Source organism: Lissotriton helveticus, chromosome 1_1 (genome assembly GCF_964261635.1).
Source record: "Lissotriton helveticus chromosome 1_1, aLisHel1.1, whole genome shotgun sequence".
In the NCBI taxonomy this organism is placed as follows: Eukaryota; Metazoa; Chordata; class Amphibia; order Caudata; family Salamandridae; genus Lissotriton; species Lissotriton helveticus.
In genome coordinates this window covers 291,373,411-291,385,844 of record NC_136057.1, presented here as the reverse complement: position 1 = coordinate 291,385,844, position 12,434 = coordinate 291,373,411, and the positions used below count along the sequence as shown (strand labels likewise).

The 12,434-nt window shown below is 44.7% G+C and overlaps 1 protein-coding gene across 2 annotated transcripts in view; it reads right to left on the bottom strand.

Annotated features, from left to right (window-relative positions):
* LOC144797444 (aldo-keto reductase family 1 member B1-like) overlaps positions 1–12,434 on the bottom strand; it is a 303,524-nt gene that overhangs the window by 100,308 nt on the left and 190,782 nt on the right. The gene's annotated exons all lie outside the window — the stretch shown is intronic.

Genomic DNA, 12,434 nt, shown 5'->3' with positions numbered 1-12,434 from the left:
GCTCGCAAAGGAAGACACCTCTCACAACGTTCGCTTTCACCTTTTTTTATTCGGGAGGCAGCAGCATATATTTTACCTACTACGGTTTGCCAGTAGGTAGTTATAGTTAGGACCAAGTTTCCATAAGAAGAGCATTTTTTGTTTTGCTTATAACTTTGGCGTTGTTTCATGAATCTTCATTAAATCTTCAAAACGAATTCCTTGTTCATATCAGCTCCTATGTTGAACGTCTGGGGTGATTCGTCAAGGGGGGGCTGAGAAAAAAGGGGGTCCCAAACGTGTTTTCTCTATGTTAATTTCCATAGGAAACTTTAGACAAGGCTACAGGTCGAACTGGTGAACAGAATTACCCCAAATTTGGCAGGGAGAAGGGTCTTGGTCTAGAAAGCACACTTTTGTTTATTTGGTGTCAATTTGTTCAGTAGATTTGGAGAAATATTGAAATTTACAGCTATCAATATTTTGGAATTCTGACATCTGATTGGCTGAGGCGTTACCAGCATGAGCTTGCTGCTTATTGGCTGTGAGCGGTGCGAGCGGTAGCAACTAGGAAGTGTTGGCCGTCATTTTGTGATTCAGTTGAAGCGAGTAAGGGCAAAAAAGGGCAAAAAAAGTAGGAAAGAGGAGGGTAGCAGCACTGTGAGCTTTGTAGGGTGGTTAGGGTGTGCTATAGAGGGAGTGTGAAGCGAAGTATTTACCCTTACCAGTGTGAAAGTGGTGTATTGCCCAGAGTGAGATGGTGGTGAGGTGAGGTGCCGGTAAACTCGGGGATGAAAGCGTGAGCCTAAACTGTGAGCTGGGTGCTGTAAACTGATGTGCTCTGGGCGCTGTAGCATAAGGGCCACTGTAGCATTGCTGTGCAGGTGGTGTTAGTATGCGTTTAGACTATAGTGGGAGTGGGAAGCAAACTACTCACTGGTACCGCTCTGAAGACTCGGGGATGAAACTGTGAGTCTAAGTTGTGAGCTGATTTCTGTAAAGTGATGTGCTGTGGGTGCTGTAGGAGACTGGCCGCAGTACCATACCTGTGTAAGTAGTGTTAGTATGCATTTATACTATACAGGGAGTTGGAAGCAAACTACCCACCCCTACCGGTCCGAAGACTCGAATGCAGTGTTTTACCAAGCAGGAATAAAGAAATAATCGTGAAGAATATAATGCAGAATGTTGCAATGCCACAGAAGACAAATGGTTGAAATCAGGTGTGTTTAAGAAAGTGACTGTGTGTAATAAAGCGATGGAGTTTGAAAGTTATATAAAAAGTGTCTTTATTTAAGTGCCATAAATGGACCAACTGGTGCAATAGCTTCCAGCTGAGGCAAATTCTAAGCTGCTCTGCTGGATTCAAACGTAAGCTCCTGTATCAGTGAATTCCACATGACATGTTACAGTTCCATGTGAAATCAACAATAGATATTAGAGTTGAAAGACTCTAAATTCTATAAGGAAAATAAAGGTACATTTTTGTGAAAGGGCTTTGTGGATAACAGGCAGGCAGAGAGAGACATATGCACAAAGAATAGACATGGTTTCAAAATGGATGTCGGATTTAGGCTAATTTAGCAAGTAAATAGCGTATTTGCATAGGCCATACATCACCAATCCCTGGTTAGAGTGGAGACGTATGGGGCAATAATGAAAATAGAGTTCAAATGCGTGAAGTTATTATATGAAAATAATTCAATTTAAGTGTATTAAAAAAATTGAAAGGTAAAAGTAAAAAAAAGTTGAAAAAAACAATCCAAGAATAATGTGAATTTCTTACAAGTCTTGGAGATTGCAGTCGGAAGTTCTTCAGCGGCTTGAGATACGTAATGTTCCAAGAGGTCATTTTTGCCATCGTGTGAGAAAAGCAAAGCAATTCAATTAATTTCCTCGAAGGGACAGTAAGGTTCCTCAAATGTGGAAGGGGCAATTTGAATTGGCAGGCAATCTGTGATGTTATCGAAGTACGCAAGTTGCAGGAGATCTTTTGCGGCTGTGCAGAAATCCAATTCCCCCACAATACCTTTTTGTGTTGTGTCTGCCATTGCTCCACTGCCTGAACAATCAAGTTCATGGTTTTCAAGATACTCCATTACCTGCTGGATATCGGGAGCGATTGTTGGAATGTTGGCAAGGCATAGATCCATTCAACAGTCAAATGGGCAAGTTTTGCAATAAAAAGATGGTTGTATGCAAATTGCATATGTGTAAATAAATGTCATGTTGTAGCTGGCTCCGATAATAGATAGAGGCAGGCAGCCGAAAAGTTGTTCCATTTTTTGCAGTATTGATGTAGCTTCGGCAGAGGCATATTCTGTCGGACATGGTTGTTAGCACCGGGAGCGCAGACAGTTTTTTAGAAGCAAAAATAGTAGTAGGATGGCCGCAAAGAGAGCAAGAATTATGGGCACTGTTCCTGTTATTCCATAGATCATTGAATAAATGAAGTCTGGTATTATACCAAAAACAGTTTGAAGAAGTTGAGAAGGCCGCAGGAGACCGTGTTAAAAGTGTGCCAGACCTTGAGTGTGAGATGTGTTGAAAATTGTGCAACAATTCACAAAGTGTAATGGGAGGTTCGTATTTAAAAGGGACTGTATTTTACTTGAAGTTCGTGTTATCTGCAGTCGATAAATTTCTTTTGCAGAAGTGAGGGACACTTCTGTTCTGAACAAAAGCTGTTTCACTTTAGTTAGTTTAATTAAATCTGTTTTCAAAGTAGGTTTTGAAGGTCAAGTTGAAGTTTGGGAGTTGTTTTGTGTGGGTGGGAATAGACATTGCCACAGGAAGTTACTCAGTTTGAAACAGTAGGGACAGACGGTATGCCAGTTCATATTCCGTAGGAGTGCATGTTATTGAGAAGCAGATAAGTGCTGTTAGAAAGCTGTGTGAATGTTGGGCTGATTGTGGGAGTTGGCGTGGTTTTAAGAAAGCACGCAAGCTTGGGGGCTGTAAGCTTAGAAGCGTTGTGCAGTTGGACATTCTTGGATAGTAATGTATGAGTGCCATTGTGATCGCACTTTCCACTTGTGAGAAAAAGTTCTGTATCCTCTTTGAGACAGCGATATGTAAATGGGAGAAACCAATGCTTGAGAATAAACGCGCTACCTTATATAATCACATGCAACAAGGCAAACAACATGTACACTTAGCGGACACAACAACACTACGTACTGTGGAAACCGTGGCTAGCCATGTATACAAACCAAGCATGGCATGGCACCTCTGCCACACAATGCAGAATGAGGGGAGAGAATGGAGCAAAGTATGTGCAAAGGTGGGAAGTGATTCTCTATTATAAAAGTATACAATGTAAAGTGTTGAAGGGATGTGCCAGACAGACTTGAGTATGCAGAGCACAGACATGTACATGTGAACATACACTTATGGTCTATTGAGTGAAGTAGACAGTGGACGCAACCATGATAGTATAGTCAGTAGAGAAGATTACGAAAACATAGCGCATACGTGCCCCCCCCCCCAAATCTTTAGCGTAGTGGGCTGGCTCGGCGTACGCAAGGCTAGCGTATTGGTATGAATAAAAGGCACGTTTGTGTGGGTGTGGTTCTCTTCCGGAATGGTGAACATGTCTGCCAGGTCTGCGCAGCTTACAGCTTCATGAGGTTGACCCTGTGAGCGATTGGGGCAGCATGAATGATGCTCTCAGCCTGCTGGTATTCAGAAACCGTCACGGCCGCTGCGACGCACATATGCCCCACAGGTCTGCGAGGTCGGAAGGTGAGATCAACGCTGGCTAGTGTGACACAGGCACACAGCGCCCAGCCTGAGGCCCAGCACCATAGGGTGCTCGGTATACTACTAACCCAGTAGGCCAACAGGTACCAACAGTGGAACGGTGTTTTGATACCATAGTGGACGATGCTAAAACTGTATCTGAGAGTGGAGATGAAGGTACTCCCTTCGACCAGGTGCAACCAACTCTAGGTCCTAACAGTGGAATAGTGTCTTGATCCCACAATGGACGGTGTTAGAACTGCATCTGGGAGTGTAGATGAAGGTACTACCTTCGACCAGAGGCAACTAACTCTAGGTCCCAACAGTGGAACAGTGTCTTGATCCCACAATGGACGAAGTTAGAACTGCATCTGAGAGTGGAGATGAAGGTACTCCCTTAAACCAGGTGCAACCAACTCTAGGTCCCAACAGTGGAACGGTGTTTTTATCCCATATTGGACAATGTCCGATATTACCTGCTGCTTGCTTTTAACAGAACTCCCTCCATTATCTGTGCTTCCGTAGTTAACTGCTGCACATGATTATTGGGCTTGGCAGCTGGCAATCGCTGGACTACACTGCGGTACAACAGGTCCGAACAGTGAAACTGGGACTTGATTCTATGATTGATGATGTTAGCAGTTAAAGTCGGTGATAATTTCTGTGTACCCCCTCTGACCAGGTGCAACCAACTGTAGGTCCCAACAGTGGAATGGTGTCTTGATCCCACAATGAATGATGTTAGAACTGCATCTGAGAGTGGAGATGAAGGTACTCGCTTCGACCAGGTGCAACCTACTCTAGGTCCCAATAGTGGAAGGGTGTCTTGATCCCACACTGGAAGATGTCCAATATTACTTGTTGCTTGGTTTTCATAGAACTCCCTCCGTTGAGGTGCATCAGACTCTGTGCTTGCGTAGCTAACTGTTGCACATGATTATTGTGCTTGGTTGACACCAGTCTGTGGAGTACACCGCGGTACAGCAGGTCCGAACAGTGAAACGGTGTCTTGATTCTTTGATTGAGGATGTCAGAAGTTAAAGTCTGTGATTATTTCTGTGTACCACCTCCGATCAGGTGCAACTAACTCTAGGTCCCAATAGTGGAACGTGTCTTGATTCTACAATGGAAGATGTCCGATACTACCTGCTGCTTGGTTTTCATAGAACTCCCTTCGTTGAGTTGCATCAGACTCGGTGCTTCCGTAGCTAACTGTTGCACATGATTATTGTGCTTGGTTGACACCAGTCAGTGGAGTACACCGTGGTACAGCAGGTCCGAACAGTGAAACGGGGTCTTGATTCTATGATTGAGGATGTTAGAAGTTCAAGTCTGTGATTATTTCTGTGTACCCCCTCCGATCTGGTGCAACCAACTCCATGCTTTCGAATTCAATGGTATGTGGCTGTGAGGCGTTAATGAATAGTGCCTCTGGCCTACACTGCAGTCAGCGGGGCTCACAATTTAGATCGCATGGTGATTGTTTAATTACAGAATCCAGTAGTCAAGTAACTAGAACGTCTATTGAAATATACACAATATCCTTTTAGTATACTTGCTGGAAGAATTTTTTTTAGATGACTTATATGTTTACTACAATGACCAAATTCATCTTGCAAGTTCAAAGAAACACTGACTAGTCTACACTGTGGACAGCAGACATCGCTATTCAAATTGTTTTGATTTATTTATTGTAGAGTTCTGTAATAAATATTTTGTGAAGAGGAAGTGAGAAAAAGTATTTTATCGTCTCTCGATTACTGCAATGGGTTATTCCTTAACGCCCAGGTCCGAGTCATAAAGAAACTACAGTCAATACAGAATGCGGCCGCACGTCTGCTATCTGGAATAAATAAAATCGATTCCATAACCGAAACTATAAAAGAACACCACTGGCTTATGATCCGGAACAGAATAAAGTTTCAATCCTTGTGCATAGTGTACAAGGCACTCAACAATCAAGGACCTCACTATCTCAAGGATCAACTGAAACCATACATTCCTGGCAGACATCTTCGTTCCTCCACTCTACACCAACTAGTGATCCCACGATCCAAAACAGTGTCTTGGGGTGACCGCCGCTTTTTAGTGGCTGCACCCAAACTGTGGAACACTCTCCCTCATAACATCAGGACAAGTTTCTCACTTCTTCAGTTCCGCAGACTTTTGAAGACATGGTTGTTTGACCAATAAACTCACTGTCTCTCTATCTTTCATTGTGCACAATTTTGAACTGACAGCGCCGAGACGCCTACGGGCAATTGTTGCGCTTTATAAATATCAAAAATAAAATAAATAATAAATAAAATATTCATGGTTGTCTGTGTGAGTACTGCCTTCAATTAACACTGCAGACAGCAGTGTTCACAATTCAGATTGAGTCGCTATTATAGATGACACAGTCCTGTAGGAAAAGACATTGCTTCAGTGCACTCTGTCTGCACCATGCATACGTATCATTACAGGCTCCGCACACGCTTTTTGTTGCTTTGCTTATGACAAACTGGGGAGCTCAAGTCCACGTTACTTAGCTGTGGGCCCTTGCTGACCGCTCTATCTGGCCTACACTGCAGAAAGAAGTGTTCGCAATTCAGATCGAGTAGTGATTGTTTAATTACAGAATCCAGTAGTCAAGTAACTACGTTTATTAAAATATACACATTACCCTTTTAGTATACTTGCTTGAAGACATTTTTTTAGATGACTTATAGGTTTAGTACAATGACCAAATTTATCTTGCAAGTGCAAAGGAACACTGAATAGTCTACATTGTGAACAGCAGAGATCGGAATTTGAATTGTTTTGATTTATTTTTTGCAGAGTTTGCTGTAATTTATGTTGTTGTATTTTGTGAAGAGGAAGGGAGAAAAAGTATTCACGGATGTCTGTGTGAGTACTGCCTTCAATTTACACTGCAGACAGCAGTGTTCACAATTCAGATCGAGTCGGTATTGTAGATGAGGTAGTCCTGTAGGAAAAGACATTGCTGCTATGCGCTCTGTCAGCACCATGCACACGCATTATCGCATCCCCGTACACACATTTTGTTGCTTCTCGTATGACAAATTGTAGCTCAAGTCGACCTTACGTATCTGTGGGTTCTTGCTGACTGTTCTCTCTGGCCTACACTGCAGACAGCAGTGTTCACAATTCAGATTGAGTCGCTATTGTAGAAGACGCAGTCCTGTACGAAAAGACATTGCTCCAGTGCGCTCTGTCTGCACCATGCATATGTATCATTAAAGGGTCCATACACGCTTTTTTTTGTTTCGCGTATGACAAACTGGGCAGCTCAAGTCAATGCCACATGGCTGAGGGCCATTGCTGAACGCTCTCTCTGGCCTACACTGCAGACAGCAGTGTACACATTTGAGATTGAGGCGGTATTGTAGATGACGCAGTCCAGCAGGAAAAGACATTGCTGCAGTGCGCTCTGTCTGCACCACTCATACACATCACGGCTGGGCCGGCACATGCTTTTTTGTTGCTTCCCGTACTGAAAACTGTGGAGCTCAAGTCAATGCCACGTGGCTGTGGGCCTTTGGTGACTGCTCTGTCTGGCTTACTCTGCAGACAGCAGTGTTCACAATTCAGATCGAGTCGCTATTGCAGATGATGCAGTGTTGATGGCAACAGATGTTGCTCCCAGTATCGCCCGCCCGCAGCACGCATCATCGCTGGCTGTGTACATGCTGAATGCTTTTGATGTGGCTATGTGAGTGCACTAGTACTGTTGGAGCGTTTATGATATAATCTTTTTGTGTATTATTTCACATCTATTGATTGTGTCTCAGTATACTACAAGTTGTGGTTCTTTTATGATAGAATTTTTTCTGTATTATTTCATATCTACTGTCCCTACTTTACTGCAACACAAACTATTGATTCTTTTATTATTGAATGTCTCCGTGTGATCCGATGATTACTTTTGTAGTTGATGATTGCAGCAACCATTCTCTGAGGGCTGGTTTACACTTACTCCACACGTATCCAGCACAGACGTCGCTAGATATGTGACCCTGGTAATAAAAAGGAGTCGAGCGCACGTGCCCGTACCCACTTCTACTATCTATCTGTGTCCGTGTGTTCATTATCTATGCTTGATAGTGCCTCTGGGCCGTACTACATTACATTGTGCTGTGTACAGCGAATGCAGCCATGTTACCTCTGGTAGTGAAGAAAACTTCGGTTATGTATCTTTTAGGTGCATGGCTATCACAGGTGGAAGGTTACTTTACAGACCATGAATATTGATGAAGATGATGGTTGCATGTTGTGTGTAGTGTAAGATATGTGTAAGATATGTGTACATCGCAAAAAGTTTAGAAAAAAGCTCTCTAAGCAGAAGAGGTGTGTCTCATCAAATGCAGTACAAAGATTGACTAAAATGGGTGGCGTTTTCCAACTGTTACAATGGGAAATGTTATGAACTAATTAAATGCTTTTTTTTAAGGTCACATTGCAATCGCGCACCCAGCGGGCAAGGAGAACGCACCCGGCGTGATTTTGAGATAATATATTTACTATAATATAAGTTTATTACATTTAGAAATGTATAAATGTTTAAAATATTTTTCATTAATGCTTGCTCTCATATACACTTTAAAGTTATTTAGATATAGTTTGAGACAAACAAAAAATGAGGGAATGGCGTACGTGGCGTGACACCGTACGTCTCTGACGTAATACAGGGCGTGGCAGTGTGCACTCTTCGCATATACAACGCGCAGTGGGCGCGACCCACACGTAATATGATGTAACGCGCAGCTTGGTAGTGTGTACCCGTCGCATACCAAAGAAGCAGCTGGCGCGACCTCATATGTATATGTTGTTACGCGGGATGTGGTGGCACAAACCCGTCGGATACGAAATGCGCATCATTTAAATGTGGTGGATAGGATTTGCGTGCTGATCAAGCTTGGTAGAATACCAGTACGGGACTGTAGTTTTCTCAAAAAAAAAAGATATACATTTTTTTGGGGAAGATATAAAACATTACATAATTTTTAACGTAAAAAAAAAGGATAATCGAGTTGCGAAATTCACTGAAAAAAACATAGGTTTCAGAGACGTTATATTAGAGCATCAGTATGTGCATCAGATTATCACGTGGATGATGTCATAAGTGATGTCATCAGTGATGTCATTTGAGATGTCATCAGTGATGTCACTGACCATGTCATGAGTGATGTAATATGTGACGTCATCAGCAGTCATTGCGAGCACGCGAGTTATAGTTAGCTCAACTAACTATAACTGGTGAATTTCTCTGGTTTTAAATGAGTCAAATGTCTAACTAACTATAACGTCCCTGAAACCTATGGTTTTTCCAGTGAATATATATATATATTTTGGATAGCTTGTCAATTGTCATTTTATGCCCAGCTGCTCTGCTTTACGAAAAACATTTTATTGCAGGTAAAAATATTTGTTCCTTTATCGCTTCAAGTGGCATTGGCAGTCTTGGATCCGTAAATAACAAATAAAAGTCAAACATTGCAAGTGTGCAGTAGATAAATCACACGTGCATGTGCCTATTGAATTGACTTTGGCAATGCTTGTTTACTTTGCTAATTGTTACTCTAATGATTAATGTAATGGGCATTGTTACTCTAATGATTAATGTAATGTGAGATCCAATCTCCTAACTTTTATTGTACTTTAATATGTTGTGACACTCCCAGGGCAGAGTGACGTTACAAACAAATGCAAAATGAAATAAGGCATCAATGCATGCAGTCAGTCATGCAACCCTTAACATGCAAATTTCCAAAGTGTTGAATTTAGGCACTATATGCAAAGTGTGCTGCTCATTATAGGGTCCATGTCATGTATTTAAACAAAATGCTGGTGCACAAGATCATTTACTTTCATTGCTAGAGCAATGATCTACTTTTTCTCACATTGTAATACAAGTGTCCATATTTAGGTCGAGCATCAGCACACACGCGCTTTCTGCAAGACCTCTTGTAGTCAACAAACAAGTTTTTTACCGCCTGCTACTTACCATTGGTTCTCTCCTCCATCGCTCCTTTTTGCTGCCTTTTGAGTCGTTTTAGGTCGACCATCAGCATGCAAGCGCTGTCTGCAAGACCTCTTGTATTCAACAAAACAACTTTATTCCCGCCTGCTACTTACAATTGGTTTCCTCATCCATCGCTCCTATTTGCTGCCTCATAAGTCATTGAGGCAGCGGATACATCACTTTCGGTCAAGGCTAAGGAGCACCGGCCAAGCACGGTCTCCTTACCCTTATTTTCTTCATCTATTGTTTGCAGAACTTTTTTTTTTAAACATTGCTTTAGCCAAAATGCTGCTTCCGACCACCCTCTGACACAAACACAGCATTTCCCAGTGTTTGCAATAAACGCCATGCTGCTGGACACAGGATTATTTTTACAACTTCGGTACATGTCCATTTAAAGGTGTTCCGATGTTCTGCCCCGTCGATTTCCGTGGCAGAGAGCAATCAATGAAAGTACATTTTCTATGTTGGCGACTATGGTGGGCCCCTGGGGAAGCAGAGTCTCTGACTAGTCTTTCCCCCGGGGTCTTTCGTGCAGGAAGGCCAGGTTTAGGTCAGGGGTGGGGTTTGGGGGGTGGGTATAAGAATGCAGGGGAGGAAGGTGACTTCCTCTTCCTGCATTCTGGCACCATCGAGAGGGTCGAGTTTAGGAAAGGGGAAGTTGTGGGGCCTAGTTAGTGTCTAGGTTTCAGGTGGGCGACGGTTGAGGCGGACCCACTGGTTGGTGGTGTTTTGGCGGCAGCGAGGAGCATGCGTTGATCGACGTGGGTAGAGCGCAATGGCAGACATGTCTGCCGAGCAGGTGAGGGAGGCCCTGAGGATACTGGGCCCCGCCAGCCGGGAGGATCTCCTCTGGCCTGGCGTGCTTGAAGAGGCGTGGGTGGGTGTGTCTCATGCCCCGTGCGAGGCCTCAGCTGGTATTGCGGTGGAGGCTTGCATGGCAGAGTCACCACCGCCCGGGAGAAGTGCACCTGGGAGGGGTCGGGGTGGGTGTAGAGAAAGAGACGGCACGCGGAGGCCGACGTTAAGAGCCTGCCTAAGCATTTAGATATCAGCGAAGTTGAGGTGGGAGGGCCTTCGAGGGTTGCGTTGTCACGGGGAGGACTGCAGGGGCCGAGTGGCAGGCCTGGTCCTGTTGGGAAGGAAAGGGGGGAGGGGGCTGGCCCCAGCCAGCTCCGGAGGCCCTGATTGCAAATAGGAAGCAGGCAGGTGGCAGGGGGGAGGGAGGGTAGGCCCCAGGGGGTGATTTTCTGGCGGCTGCTGTGGAAAGGGGCACCATTGAGTTAGGCAATGAGGAGGGGCGATGGGAGGACCTCCCATTGACCTTTCCAGGGGGTCATGTGCAAGCACCTCCACGCATGGGGGGTTCTGTGGAGGAAGCCAGGGTGCTTGATAAGACTGGGGGTGGGTGGCCCCCCAGGCATTTTAGTGTGGTGGGGCCCTGGGTGCAGATGCAGGGTGTGGGGGTGTGGGGGTATTTCCCCCCCTTCCTCCCCGGTGGGAGACTATGCCATTGGCAGACAGGATCAGGGAACAGCGACCTTCTTGTGCAGGAGACAAGGGTGCGCTGGGCGGTCTGGGAGGAGGAAGCGGTGGGGCCCCCCACACCTACCTCTGAGGAGGAAAGGTGGACAGAGCAGGAGGAAAGGGACAGGGAGGCTAGGGTTAAGCATGGGCGGATTTTGCGGATTGGCAATCCGCGAACTTGCGTATTTACGGATTCGCAATCCGCGAAGATCCGCGAACTCTAGCGGACTTGCGGATTTTTCCGTTTTTTGTGTTGGCGCGTGTTCGCGCCGATTTTGGGACAAGTTCGCAATTGCGAACTTACTTTTCGGCTTGCAACGGCCGCGACTATGTTGTTTCTACGTCTGGTTTATCATCACAGGTTCACAGCACCCTCTGTTTCACCACTGCCACCCTCTGGGACACCCATGCCACCCTCTAGTACATCCTCACAGGCACCTATTAGGTTTATTTATTACTGTAGATTATGGTGGTTGAAAAAAGCTAGCACACCTGCCCTTCTTCAACTGCCATCAATTAATTTGTGTTTCATTAATGTGTCAGTAATTTTGAAAGTTCCAGTCTGGCTGGCACCTGCTTCCTTCCTTATCTGTAATTTGCTTTTTGTTGCAGTGAAATTTTTTTTTTACAGGACCTTTATGGTGCTATTCTATGAGCCTGCTGTTTGGGTCATAGCAGGGTCATAGAATTGTTGCAAACTCTGGAGGGGCCCATCAGGAAGCACTACCTTGAATGTTACTAATGTTAAGTTTGAACTTTTGCACCTGCTCATTGCTTTCATTTTAGCTAAAATCGTTTTTTTTGCAATTTCGCGCGTTATTTGGGGCGCGAATCCGTGCGAGATCGATTTCGGAAGCCGCGAATACGTGCGAATACAAAATTGTTTTTGTTGCGACGTGTATGTTCGCGTGATCTTGCGCGTGTTCGCGAGGCGCTTCTAGCTATTCGTTTGCCAAGTTACCCTATCGGTCGTACACGGGCGCGGCCATCTTGTTGGCGTGACGTAATTCCGTTTCCGCCCGCTATGTGTAATCTCGCAAAGTGTGCTGCTCGCGAGTACAAGTTCGCGCGTACTCGCAAGGAAAATCTCGCGCGAACTTACCCACGCGGTCGTGAACGGGCGCGGCCATCTTGTTTCTCATTCATTGCTATGGTTCTGGGC